The sequence below is a fragment of the Rattus rattus genome, chromosome 6, assembly GCF_011064425.1.
Source record: "Rattus rattus isolate New Zealand chromosome 6, Rrattus_CSIRO_v1, whole genome shotgun sequence".
NCBI classification, from domain to species: Eukaryota; Metazoa; Chordata; class Mammalia; order Rodentia; family Muridae; genus Rattus; species Rattus rattus.
The window spans coordinates 32,532,325-32,546,457 of NC_046159.1; the positions used below are offsets into that span (position 1 = coordinate 32,532,325).

The following is a 14,133-nucleotide window of genomic DNA, read 5'->3' on the forward strand; positions in this document are numbered from 1 at the left end:
CCATGTCCTTACAGCTCCCACTGACCACTCCCTCCAGCCTGATTCTTGCTTACATCAAGGTCACAATGGCATCAACCTTAAGACTCTTGAGTGCTGCAAAAGGCCATACTCTCTCAATCGGGACTAACCCCCTCTGACATCCAGCATAGAGCTAACTGTCCATGATGATGCCTTACTAATATACCCCCAAAGACTCTGGTCCTCAGCACACAACGCCTCAAGTGTACATGGGCTGGGGGCTTCTTGCTAATCTAGTCCCTCACTCCTACTTTTTTAACCCCAGGATGTCATCCCCTGGTCACTGTCTGGGAGTCCAGGAAGGCTGGCACGCTAACAGTGGGCAGAGTCATAGACTGAAGGGCATGCTGTCTATCAGGACACAGACAGTTGCTCCATTTTCTTCTTCTTTAGAGAAATCAAGTCACCACAGGGAAGCACTAAGTTACCCAGATGACTCCCAAGCCTGGGATAAAAGTTTCCTGTGACCCCCCACCCCCAAGAGCCATGTTCCCACAAGGCTAGGGAAGATCCTGGCCTTGTCTTGGTATTAGGAAGATTGGTCTCCTGAGTGTGTTGTAGGTAGCTTGGAATGCCTATGAGAGGCCTTAGGCACCATGTTTTGAGGGCAAGAGTCGCTTGGACACCTTGACAATGCCTGGGCTGAGGTGGATATAAGATCTCCTTAAGATGCTGTGCTGTGATGGATACTGGAATCCTGGGAGTCAATGTCTTATGTGCAGCTACTTCCCAACTGGCTGTAAGATGGTCATGTGGCCCCAGTGGCTTTGTAGGGTAGCTTCTTGTCACGGTGGCAAATGCCTGAGGGAGCAGCTTGTTTTGTAGAAAAATATTTATTTTTATAATTTTTATGTATATATCTGTGTGGGGGGCTGTGTAGGATCCTCAGACACTGGAATTAGACAGTTTTACACCACTAGACACGGGTTCTGGGAACCAAACACAGGTCCTTTCCGGAAACCACAAGCACTCTTAACTGCTGAGTCATCACTCCTGCCCTGAAGGCTCTCCTTCAGAAGAAAGAAAGCTTTATTTGGCTCCCATTTCAGGGGTCTCCGTCCATGCTCAGCTGGCCGCATTGCTGTGGACCTGTGAGGTAGTGTCACATAGCAGAGAGTGTCACCGAACACAGCTGCTCACCTCAGTGGCCAGAAAGCAGAGAGAACATAGAGGGGCCCAGGAGAGACAAAGCCCCCACAATGCACCCCAATAGCCTAGTACCTCCAACCAGGCCCCTCTAAACATTCTGTGTTTCCCAGGAATGCCTTAGGATTATGGCTCCGATAGGAGCTTAATCCTATTCCACTGGCCAGGGCTGAACCCCTTTGATCCATCACCTCTGTAACCGGGCCCACCAGCTGGGATCTGAGTCTTTAATACATGAGCAGGGGAGGGCATTGCTGCTCCGACCAGGACAGTGGCCTCGTGTGACACTCAGGAGCACGTTGCCTGCTGTTACAGAGGCTTTGGCTCAGCATAGTGGGGAAGACGAACTTGCCCACCGATGTCCTTGTGACAGAAACCCTGAAGGCTCGGTGACTCAGTAGGCTCTCCAAGCCAACAACAAAAATGCGTGCACAGAGAAGAATTTTCCAGAAGCTGCTAAGCTGATAGAAGCCATGCCAGGCCTGGCACCTGTCTGCTACTGCCTCAGCCACGTTCCCCAGGCCCATTCAGCTCTGGGTTCCCTCTCTTCCTGTGGTATGACAGAATCTTGGGGTGTTTGACGTGATAGTCCTCCCGACCCTACATCTGTGAGAACAGAAACTAGAAGAGGGTAATGAAATGGTTCAGTGGGTGAGAGCACTGACAGCTCTTCCGCAGGGCCTGGGTTGGGCCTCTGTGGCTGCTCGCAGTGGCCTGTAACTCCAGTTCCCAGGAATCCAACACCCTTTGACCTCTACAGACTCCAAGTACACACATGGTGCACAATACTCATGCATATAAAATACAATACATAAATCTAAATTTTTTTTTCTTAAGAAGCTAGGATATTAATGTTCCAGCACTTTCCAGATGCTGAGAGCCAGCCATTCCTGGCTTTGTCCCAAATGCAGTTTAGCTTTTGCTCAACATGGAGAAAGCCCCTGCCTCCTCCTGCATGCGACAGAGCATGTGTACCATGTATGGTCATGCCAACTCATCTTCTCTGTGCTCCAAGCAGCCTATCTGAATGCCCACCCTCCTCAAATCCTGGCTCTCCGGGGATCTTTCCTTCAGGGCAGATGCTGAGGTGTCCTTGATAGACAGGTGGAAGAGGAGTAAAGAGCTGTGAGCCTTGGGTAGGACTGGGCGTGAGTCCTGGCTCTCCCCCTTGCCAGCTGTGTTACCTGGAATAGATCCTTTCATCTTTCGGAGCCTCAACAGTCCTCATCTGTGAAATGGGCGATGATTAAAAAAAAAACCTACAGTTTGTTGTTCGTAATAACGTTAATGAACAGATGGGCATGTCGCTCAGCCAGTTAAGACACGAGAATGGAAGAACACCAGATTCTATGAATACCTGCGTGACCCTTGCCTTAATTCTTAAAAGGCTTGAAGGAGTACTAAGAGGTACTTAGTACCAGGAGCCAGACCCCCTGCTAAACATTTGGCAGCTACAGACTCATTTGATCTCTGCCACCACCCTGAGCTGGAAAACCATTTGAGGAGAGCTGAGGTACCGAGGTGGTGGAGGTGGCATTCCTGGCTGCCCCCACCAGACATGCAGCTGGCTGCCAGTCAAGCTGGGCCCTGTCTCGGCTCAGAACCACCTTTGCCTTTCTTTTCTGCTCCATTTACTCTGAAGCACATGGGTTTGCTCAGGAGAAGAGGAGATGAGGGAGGCACAGATTCCAGTCGCAGCCCGTCCTCTGCAGTGGGCTGACCTTCCACCTGACAATCAACGACGGGAAAGTAGAGTCCAGAAGAAGTGTGGCAATGTTCTTAAGTTCTCAACAAACCAGTCTTCATGCAGTGATGTTTCCTGAGTTGAGGAAACTGGGCCTTGGAAGTTCAATAGACAGGATTGAGAAGCCGTTACCACTAAAGCCCTCAAGTGTTGCCAATGAGCATTCGCCCAGCTCAAACCAGCACAGTCCCTCACATGTAGCTGGGAGAATGCCTGGTCAGTCCCTGGGGGTGGGGACTGGCCAGGCACCTGGTGGCATCCAGTAGCATTCCCTCTGGCCTGGCCCGCAGTCTTGGCAAGCCTGCGTGGGTGTGTTTACAGTGAGGCGTTGAGCTGAGCACCCTCTGTGCACCCCGCCCCCACCCGTGTGGGTTGTAAAAGGATTGGTGCTTGGCAACATTTTGTTACAATGAATTGAAGCCAGGGATTAATAGAGTTCGGGTGCTGAGCTGCCTGCTTGGCAGGCGGTGGAAAATAAACAGAGCTTGAAGAAAGTTGATGTGCGTGGTAACAGCTTTTAGGAGCGTGCACAAGTAAGGCTGAGGGTGTGGCTCCAGAATGCCCGGAAGTGTCCTGGGTCCCATCCCTGCTTGATCACACCTCTCAGGGCTAGGATCCTAAACTTGCAGCCAACTTTCTGAAAATGTCTCAGCAGAGGGACTGAGAAGGTGACATGACATACATGGTGGGAGCAGGGTGTCCTATGTGCTCAAAAGACATTCACAGAACGTTTGCAGCGATCTCGGCCTTGAACTGTAGGTGCCTCGGGGAAAGCCCACTATGAAAAAAGACCATGTCTGCTGGGACAGTCACCTAGGCTTCACAACATCTGAATTTGTAAACTCAATCACTTGATGGGCGTGGTTTGCAATCCCATCGGAACGGCATGGTGCATCCCTGGCCGTTCATGGGCACAAGCAGATTGAAAGCTGAGCCAGCGGGCAATCGTGTTCCCGCCTGAAGCCGAACAGGGTCACACTCTCACACTGAACTCCAGGGTCAGCCCTCATGGTGTGAACAAGTGTGCTTCTGATGTTTCCTCATTCTGTGCTTTATGATGATGGTGTGGCTGCTGTTCCATGGCTTAGGCAAACAGAAAAGGTATGGAAGGTGACCGTGTTCATGCAGATATTAATGTATTTGCTGCTGTGAGCTCAAGGCCTTTGAGTACATTCCCCATGCCTGTGAAAATAAAATGTCCAATACAATCCAGAAAAGTGTGGTGGTTTCAATGAAAACTGTCCCCGATAGGTTCATGTGTTTGAATATTTGGTCCCTGGATGGAGGCACAATCTGGAGAGGTGACAGAAGTTTTAGGAGGGGAGCCTTTCTGGAAAAACACAATGCAGGGAGAGCTTTGAGTTTATACCATTGTCCCAGTTTGAGCTCTGGGCTTCCTGTGTGTGGGTGAGTTGTGAGTTCTCAGTCCCTGCTCCTGCCACCCGTGCCTTACCTACCATGATGGGCAGCTAGGCCACTGGAACTGTAAGCCAAAATAATCCATTCCTTGAGTGTTTTGGGCCATGGAATTTTGACACAGCAACAGAAAAATAACTATTACAGAGGGTTTACTTTAAATTGGGGAGATGGCTTAGCAGTTAGAAGTATTTGCTGCCCTTGCAAAAGACCTGAATTTGGCTTACAGCACCTACCCTGTATAGCTCAGAGTCTCCTGTAACTCCAGATCTGGGGATCTGGCGCTCTCTTCTGGCCTCCATGGGCACTGCACTCATGTGCACAATGTCCATACACACATACACACAAATAAAAAATTGAGGACAGAAGAAAAAAGAAAGAGAAGAGAGAGAGAGAGAGAGAGAGAGAGAAGAGAGAGAAAGAAAGAAAGGAAGGAAGGAAGGAAGGGAGGAGGGAAGGAAGGAGGGAGGGAAGGAAGGAAGGAAGAAAGGAGGAAAACTCAAATTTTGGCCAAGTGTGGTTGCACACTCTTCTAATTCCAGCACCAGGGAGGCAGAGGCAGACAGGGATCTGTGAGTTCAAGGCCAGCCTGATCTACATAATGAGATCCAGACCAGTCAGAGCTGCTGCATAAAGAACCCCATCTCCAAAAAAAAAAAAAAATCAACAAAACAAAGCAAAAAACATCTTGCTTTAGTTCACAGCTTCAGTACCTGGCTTCTTTTTCATGCTGGTGGTAGCTAATCATGGAGGGAAGGGGAGGGGTAAGGATCAGAAGAGGGCTGCTTGCCTCATAACCATAAAAGAGAAGTTAAGAATGAGACCCAGAACTCCCTTCCAGGGCACTTGGAATGACCTGGCTTTCCTTCACTGGATTCCAGCTCCTAAAGGTTTCACCAATCGACAGAGCAGGACTTGGAGATAAAGGTCAACACCAGTAAACAATGTGCATTTAAATAGCAAAAGGTGAGCATTAATGAAAGTTCTCTTCAGTGGCATCCAAAGGGCCTGTGCTTCCCTGAGTACAATGGTCCAAACTCTCAACTTCTGTTCCCAGTAGCTGCAGAGGACAGAGCTCCCTTAAATCTGAGAGCTCACAGTACCAGGAGAGTTTCCATGGCTACTGCTCTGTTGCTTTGGTTTGGTTGCTTTTCTCTTGGTTTTGTCATGGGTGTTTCACTCTATAGCTCTGTCTGGCCTACTGGAAACTATTATAGATAAGACTGGCCGCCCACACCACCATACTGACTGCCCACACTGCCATACTGGCTGCCCACACCACCATACTGACTGCCCACACTGCCATACTGGCTGCCCACACCACCATACTGGCTGCCCACACCACCATACTGGCTGCCCACACCACCATACTGGCCTTAAATATTTTAGTGTTCTAAAGGGAGTTAGACCAGCTGTGTTGATGCACACCTTTAGTCCCAGCACTTGGGAAGTAGAGGCAGGAGGATCAGGAGTTCGGGGCCAGTCTCTATTACATATGAGTCTGAGGCTAGCCTGTGCTACATAATACCCTGGTTGGGGATGTGGGGTATCAGAAAAGAGTGGAGTTGGGAATTTTGTGTGTTTTGATTGTTACTAAGATGGCTTAGTGCCTTCACAAAGGCCATGAAGGGAGGATGCAGCCTGTCGTCTGTGCCTGGCACTGTCAATGTCCCCTCCACAGCTGTCATAGTCTGAAAGCTTCAATGGAGCTTTAGACCTAGGACTAGGGTGGGTACTAGATGGCTCCCAGGCTACCTCTGCATGGTAGCCACCTGGGTGATAGCCAGTCCTGACTGCTCTCCTTCGGGGGCCACTGTTATGCCCTGCTGTTCATTGACATGGTCACTTCACCCTGGTTTCCTGTGTCTACTCTCTCCCATGCTGCTGTAGCTAGGCTCCTCTTTTCTACCTTCCTCCTTCTCAGGCTCTCCATTTTTCTCAGGATAAAACCCAAGACCTATCTTGTGAGATCCTAGGGAGAGTTGCCTGCCTACATCTCTTGTCTTGATAGATACCACATGCCCCCCCATTCTTGGCTCAAACTCATGATGGTCACTAAACCTTCCAACATACTCACCTGCTCCAGGGCCTTTGCACATTGACAAGCCTGCCCCTGTCCCCATACCAACTCATCTTACCCCAACACCTTTTCCTGTTCCATCTGTCCATCCTTGAGTCCCACGTTGTCACTTCCCTGATGGTAATGCCCCCAAGGAAAAGTGGGTTCCCAGTGTAGCTTCTATGCCACCTCCTTTTTACATGACCTGTGCCTGGTGGCCTCTCTCATTTATTTGAGTGACTGATTGCTAGATGGACACCGGAGCATAAATAAACTCTGTAAGGCCAGACACCGGGGCCACGTAACACCACTGGGTCCCCAGAGTACAAAGTGGGCCCAGCACATTGGAGACACTCAACAAACACTTCACAACTGAAAAGATACTTGCCCCAGATGCCCCCTGGGGAGAATCCCAATGAGTAATGCCTCCCACAATGCAGTTAACAGACAGGACATATCTACTGACCCTGTCACAACCTTTGTAGGTTGTCACAAAAGTGAAGCTTCACCTTTTGGAAACTATGAGACTTGGAGAAACAGCACACATAGCCAGCAAGGGTTGGAGCTAACCCAAAGCCTGGGCTCCTCCCTGCTGCCTCTGCCTTGTGCTCTCATTCTGTCTGTCAACTCCACGATGCTATACACAGTAAGGAAACACTGCAGCTAGGGTCCAGGCATCTGGCTTCATTGCTCTCCCTGCCTCTTTCCCTTTATAGGAGCTGACTCCAAAAGCAGAGCCAACTGGAGCCCAAGCTGGACTGTCTCCAGGGCCTTTGCACACCCCTAAAAAGGGTCCCTCTGCATACAGTAGCCAGTCTTCTGATCCAGCATAACTGCCAGGGTAGGCTTGGCATCTCTCAGCCACACAACTCTGAGATAGTGAAACGTGTTTGACCCACTCTCCTTTATTAGACATGGGGAAACTGAGGCCTATCACTAGATCAGAGAATGGATATCAAAGAAACAACCAAGGCTTTGGGCTCTCAGGCTACAACATCTATCCTGGCCTCATGGCACCCTAGTGTATGGGGTAAGGGAAAGTGCTGTGTTGGCCTGTCTGCCATGGGATCAGAAATGTCACCACAAATTCTCTGGTCTCAGAGAACTTTCTAGTCCTGTACAGAACGGAAACATTGATGGATAGGTGAGGTGGGGCAGGTGGTTCTAAGTGACCAAAGATGATGTGGTTACCCATTCATGTATCTACTCATCCATCCATCATTTGTCCATCCCCTTCTCTCTCCATCTGAATTTCTATCTACCATCCATCCTTCTGATTTAATCATCCATCTATCACCTGCTGATCCTCCCGCCCACTCATCCATCCATCCATTCACTCATTCACCCACCACTCATTCATCCATTATCCATCCTCCCATCCACTCATCCTCCCACCCACTCATCCATCCATCATCTGTCCATCTATTCATCTGTCCATCTATCCATCCACTCACCCACCCATCCGCTCATCCATCCATCCATATACTCATCCACCAAATCACCCCTCCCTTCTTTCTCCATCCATCCACTGACCTACCCATCTATCTCCTTCACTGTCTCTATACCCCCCCACTCACCCATCCATCTATCCACCCACCTGCCCCCTTTTCTCTCCGTTGTGTATCTGCCCTCCATCCCGGTGTTCAGCCATGCCCTTTTGTGGTTGTTGCTGAATGCTGACTCCATGACTGGCTTCCTGGGAGGCTCATTTTCAGCCTCCTTGGAGCTTGCAAGACCCTATTGGCACAGGGCTAGAAGCCTGCATTTCCTCTGTGCTGAGTGGTTGCGCTTACAGAGGGCTCTGCTCTTGGCCTCACAGAGACAACCAAACAGGAAGGGTGCAAGCAGCATCTCTGAGGGTTTTGTCCCAGATCTTGCTGTGAACACTGCTGTTGTGTCTGTCAAGAGTCCTGACACCAGCATGAACATTTAGTGTACCTGTGTGAGCTGTGGCAGATTCCTAGAGCCCCGTCATTATAGACCTTCCTCCATAGCTGCCCATCAGAGCACCCACACTGAGACCCTTGCTGTTTTATTCTGAACGCTTAGCTTGGTATTGTTGTTGTCATCATCATTATGGTTACCAAAACAATTTTATTTTAAGATGAACCTTCATTGGTTTCATAAATGGACAAAGAAGCCATCGTAAGTAGAAAATAGCAATTAAGAAATTTGAAGAGGGGCCTCTAGTCCCAGACTTTGGGAGGTGGAGGCAAAAGGATCAAGAGTGGAAGATTACTCTGCTACAAAGTGGGTTAGAGGCCCTGACTCAAAATCAAATGACTGAAGGCTTAAATGCTGAGTGGACAGTACTTCCTGTATGTTTAGGCCACACTCCCTACTTCAGATTGCCCTACAAGGAGCCGGCCAGTGGACCACACATGGAGCTAACTCATTCCTGCAGTAAACCACCTATCACTAGGTGACAGTGGAGATGGGGACCCTGGGTGATATGGACCACTCCTAGGGAGAGCTCTTAGCAACACCCTAACCACTGTCTTCGGACCCCTGTGGATACCCTGAACTGGTCCCACTGAGACCTCCAGGAGCCTGAGGTCAGGAAGTGGAATGGATTCTGTAACCCAACCTGGTGGGTGTGCATCAGGCCCTGGCCTCTGAGGAAAACCAATACAGAAAGCGGAACCCAAGCCTTGAGGGTGTCAGGTGTAGCCCTTTCTCCCAAAGACCTTGCTATGACAGCCCTAGTCCCCAAAGCTCATGGAAGTATCAGGCCCCCGGATATGGCCTTCTGAATGCCTCATGGTACAGCTAACTCTAAACAGAGAGTGACATCTTGCTCAGCCCTGCCACTGCCCAGTGACTCATGCAGACCCTTCCTCCTCTGGTAACACAAGTCTGAAAAAACAGAAGCCCCGGGCCTGGGCTGGGCTAGGCTCCAGCACACCAGTATGTCCTTTCACCCTCCTCTGGAGCAGTTAAGCTAGTATCAATTGTATTCCTTATCTGAAAAAAATGTCCCGTGATGGGCTCAGATTTCAAAAGGGTATTTGGGGTCTGAGAGCTGCCACTCACTGGCTCTGTTCAGACACAAAGAGGCTCACTTTCTCCTGGACCTTGGCTCCTGCCAGGTGCCAGCCATAAGGAACATTGTCCCTGCTTAGTCACCACTCCAGTTAAAACAAAACAAACCAGCTAAGGAACATGGGGCAGCTGGGAAAAGGCTAACGGTTACAGCATGGTACATATCTCAATTCATTCTCCATCCATCCATCCTGTCAGAGCTGATGTCTGACATGCAAAGCCGAGAGTCCCCTGTGAGCTTCCTAGAGCTCAGCATTCACTATGGCCCTAGACACGCATTCTAATCACGTTGAAGTAGTGACCCCCCCCCAAACAGTTCCTCCTCAGGAGCTGTGCCCTGCTCTGTGGAGAAAACATACGTGCTAGTTCGATGCAAAGATTTGGGAGGTGGAGTGAGTAGGAGCAGGGAGGGGAATTCCACACATCTTGGCCAGAAATGAAATAGGAACATTGTGAAGAAGTTACCCAGAGAGGTGAAATTCCACACCCCAGATTCTTACTGGCAGAGTGGGCAAGGTGCCTGAGACATCAGTGGAGCCGCCTCTCCTCAGAGCGCTTCCTGAGGAATGCCAGGTGACTCCAGAAGAGATCCTGAGATCAATAAGGATGGGAAAGGCTGAGCCGGGCTAAGCGAAGCTGGTGTCCTTCAGCCAGGTCTTGTCTCTTATAAAATCAACAAAAGGGGCTCAGGCGCCCAGCGTCAGACAGTGCTTCGGAAACTTCCACTTGTGGTGTCAGACTTAGAGAGTGCTGAAGATTAGCATCCCCCAAAGCTCATCTGGCGGCTTGAATGTAGCCCAAACCCCAGCTCACAAACAGGGACACTCAAGGCAGAGGGCAGCCCTGAGATGGGAACCCAGGGCTCCTGGAAACAGGCGGCTGGGGGTACGTGGGTTGGGTCTTGGATGCTACTAACATGTGAAGAACTGGGACTTACATGGGCTGAAGCAATCCCGAAGGAAGTAAGAATCCTTCCTCCCTCATTGGATTGAAGATCCAATGAACATGAACCAATGCCCCATGATTTGATGGACCATCCAGAAGAAAGCCAGGTGCATGCTGGAACCTCATTGCTTCTCTGTCTGCCCAGAAGGGACCTCAGGATTAGTCCCTGTGGACTTGTAGAAGGTGTATCTTCAGGCCCCTCTTCCAGGAAGCCTCCTGACTGGCAGCACACAGCCCTTCTACTTCACCTACCCAGGAATCCAAGGTGGTTATACCTCAGTGGCTTTGGTCTTTGCCCACTCTTCCCTATGGGCTTTTTGCTTAGCCCCTGTTAGATCCCCTGTAGTTGCTATAGAAACTTCATGAACAGGTCATCAATGCCTTCCACACAGCCTCTGGTCTGCCAGTCCCCCCAGATTTAATAGCACCATCTCCACCCCAGTGCTTGAAGGAGAAACCTGTGGCTAGAGAGAGGAAGCTCACTTGGGAACAAGACCAAGGAAGATGCCAGGCCCCCAGCCTTGCCTTGTTCTCTCTTTCTGGTCACTTGTGATGTTGGTCCCCCTCATTCTGGCTGATACCACAGGGGCCCTGCTTTTCCAGGGCACTGACTCAGCTGAGTCAAGGCAAGGGTCAAGGCCTGAGCTGCAACTGTGCTCCAAGGCTGCTGGCCCCCCTCAGCTAGTTGACTGTAAGAGGATCAGGCTGATCGGGGTTCACCTGCAGTTCAGAAGGACATAGGGTATGAGCTGACTGACAGTTGTGACAACCTCTGGCTCTATTCCTACTACTCCATTCTGGGACCTAGCTTGCTTCCTCCAGTCATTCCCTGAGTCATTCCAGAATCCTCCATGCTAGAAGAAGGGGGAGCAGCTCCCCTCCCAGCCTTGGTCATTATTCATGGGCAGAAAAGTGTGGTTACAAGTTCGTAGCCATGGTCAGCAAGGACAAAACCCTTAGCTGAGATGACACCCAAGAACTGCCCTCCTGGGCCGAGGGACGGGGTCTTCTTTCCTTCATAATGAAAAATTCAGTAGCCAAGGCAGATAACTCATCAATCTTTCATCCTGGTCCTTGCTGGGGGAGATGGGGCACCGCAGAGATCAGAACTGGCTGCTTACAACCTGGGGACAACACTCTTATCCTCATGAGCTCAGGACCTCAGGTAGAAATAAAGCCATTGGGGCTTCCCAGAAAGGGTACTAGGCGGGGCAAGTGGCCAACTCCATGCTTTCTGTTGGGTGTAGGAGTGAATCAAAAAAAAAAAAAAAAAAAAAAAAAAAAGAACACGTGGATAGAATACTACTCAGCCATAAAAAAGAGTGAGTTTCCCATCACTGATGGTGAAGTGGATGCAACAGGAGAACGTTAGGTTGAGTGAAATAAATCACGCACAGAGACAATCACTGTTTGTTCTTAGCTTTTAAAAGTTGATCCAGCAGAATAGAATAGGATAGTAGTTACCAGAGCCCAGGGAGGATGGGGGAAGGAGACAGGATCTTGATGGGCATGGGGTACCAGTGGGTAGGAGCATCTCCCAATGCCTACAGAGAGGTAGCTGACTGACCACCACATAGTATGTATCTTGTTATAACTAGCAGAGAAAATGGTGAATGTTCTTAACACAGAAATGATGAATGCCTAAGCTGATGGGCATGGCTGTGACCCCATCAGATCAACATACGTGATATTCATGTAGTACTGAAGCCATCACACTGTAACCCATGAATTTCTACTTGCTCTCTAGCAAGTGTCAAGGTTTGTGATGCTTCTGTATAGCACTTCTCTGCATGGGTCTCAGCTGGGCACCACATGGAAGGACCCCTCCTGCCACCCCCTGCACAAGACCAGCTTGGCACCACCAGCTGCCTGCTAACTAGGCTGCCCTGTCTGCACATGCTCTACAGCTTTGCTGGAACGCCCCACTCTGTATTATGAGATCAGCAGTATTTGTCCGAGGCTCAGCCTAGTAGTTGAGGGGCAGCTTTGCTGGGGCAATGGCTTTGGGGCAATGAAAGACAATTCTCCTCAGGCCCCACCCTGCCCACAGCCAGGGATGATCTGCAGGTAAACAGACCCTTGACTCTGCCATTTCTGGCCACTGCAATTCTTGCCCTTGTTCTCAGTTTCCCCAGCTGTCAAAGTCAAGTGCTTGGGAAATGCTAGGCTTTCCTCTGGTGTTGGGTTATAGAGGCTGGTTGTCTACTTGTCTTTTGCCCAGAAAAGATCTGAGGGGGATGTTTGGACTGCCTGCCCAGGCCCATGACTGCCCTACCCACCAGAGGCCTTATGTTCCGGTGACTCTGTAGCCAGTTCTCTGTGAATTCAGGCCAGGTCGTTTTTCCAGGAAAGGGACAGCCTGGCCCAGGTCTGAGAGGAACAAGAAGGGATGCCATGGCAGAGAACAGGTAGTGAGGTAGCAAGGAAGATTGAAGGGCAGACTCTGGGTGGGGAGGAGTAAAGGAAAGATCCAATGATATAGGCTGAGGGCACTGAGTAGAGCCAAGAGGGCCAAAGTGCCCAGCGCTGATACATAATTACAGGGCAGAACCAAGCTTCAGGAACTGCAGGGTCTGGTCACACCATGCTTGTTCCTTGAAGGATGTGGGAAGAGTAGGTTCTGTGTGTTGTAGGGATGCTGGGGAACTGGGACACAAGGCCAGATATCTGGTATTTGCCCATCAGGATCTGCTCCATGCCCTCTGTCAGCCTTGTCTTATGCCCAGTAGTGTCCTGGGATGGCTGCCTTACAGACTCCAGTCCTGTTCATCTTCCCGCTAGGTCTGGCCGATGGAAAGGTCTAGAAAGATTAGAGTAAGGGTATGGGTGGAGAGACACCGAAGTCTACAGTCTACTCCTTCTCTTGAGATCACCTGGGACCTGAAGCTTGTGTGACAACAGGTGTCCTCACCACCCTGTGTGCCTCAGTGTGGAACTTTCCTCCCACCCCATCTAAACCAGTGACACCAGAAAAGGAGTCCCCAGCCTGTGCTGCTGAGTGGCTTCCTGTCTACATCTGTGCCAACAGCTCCTCTACTCAGCTCCCCCTAGATGACATGGTGGCCCCAGGACCCTGATCGTCTCAGTCCCTCAGCCATCAGAGTAGGCTACATGCATCCAGTCACTAGCCCTTCCCATCCTTCACCTCCCTAGGAACGGGTTCAGCCCTCTCCATCCTGAAGTTGGAGTTGCCAGATCTGGCTGGATCTATCTCCCCGACTACATGGTGAAAGGAGAGAGCCCACTCCCCCAAGTTGCCTTCTGGCCTCTAACTGTGGACAATGGACAGTGGCACGTGTGACTCCCATAACTACATCATAGCCCTGGTTGGTTATTTCTCAACTTGACACATGCTGGAGTCATCTGCAAAAAGGAACCTCAATTGAGAAAACACCTATGGCAGATTTGCGTTTTATTGATTAATTATTGATATGGGTGTCCTAGCCCACTGTGGGTGGTGTTGTCCCTAGGCAGGGGAGCCAGGCCTGCATAAGCAGGCTGAGCAAGACGTGAGGAACAATCCAGGCAGCAGCACCCCTCCATGGCCTCTGCCCCACTTCCTGCCTCCAGGTTCTACCCTTGAGTTCCTGCTCTGATTACCTTCGGTGATAAAGTGTGACCTAAGAGTGGTGAGCTGAAATAAATCCTTTCCTCTCCAAGTTGCTTTTGGTCATGATGCTTATACTATACTAGAAGCCCTAAGACAGCTCTCCCTACATGACATGGTGGCCCCATTCATAAAATAGTTATTATTTTTTAACCC

At 50.2% G+C, this 14,133-nt stretch overlaps 1 protein-coding gene across 8 annotated transcripts in view; it reads left to right on the forward strand.

The window, feature by feature from the left end:
* The window catches only part of Atp2b2 (ATPase plasma membrane Ca2+ transporting 2), a 310,592-nt gene that overhangs the window by 53,010 nt on the left and 243,449 nt on the right, over window positions 1–14,133 (forward strand). The gene's annotated exons all lie outside the window — the stretch shown is intronic.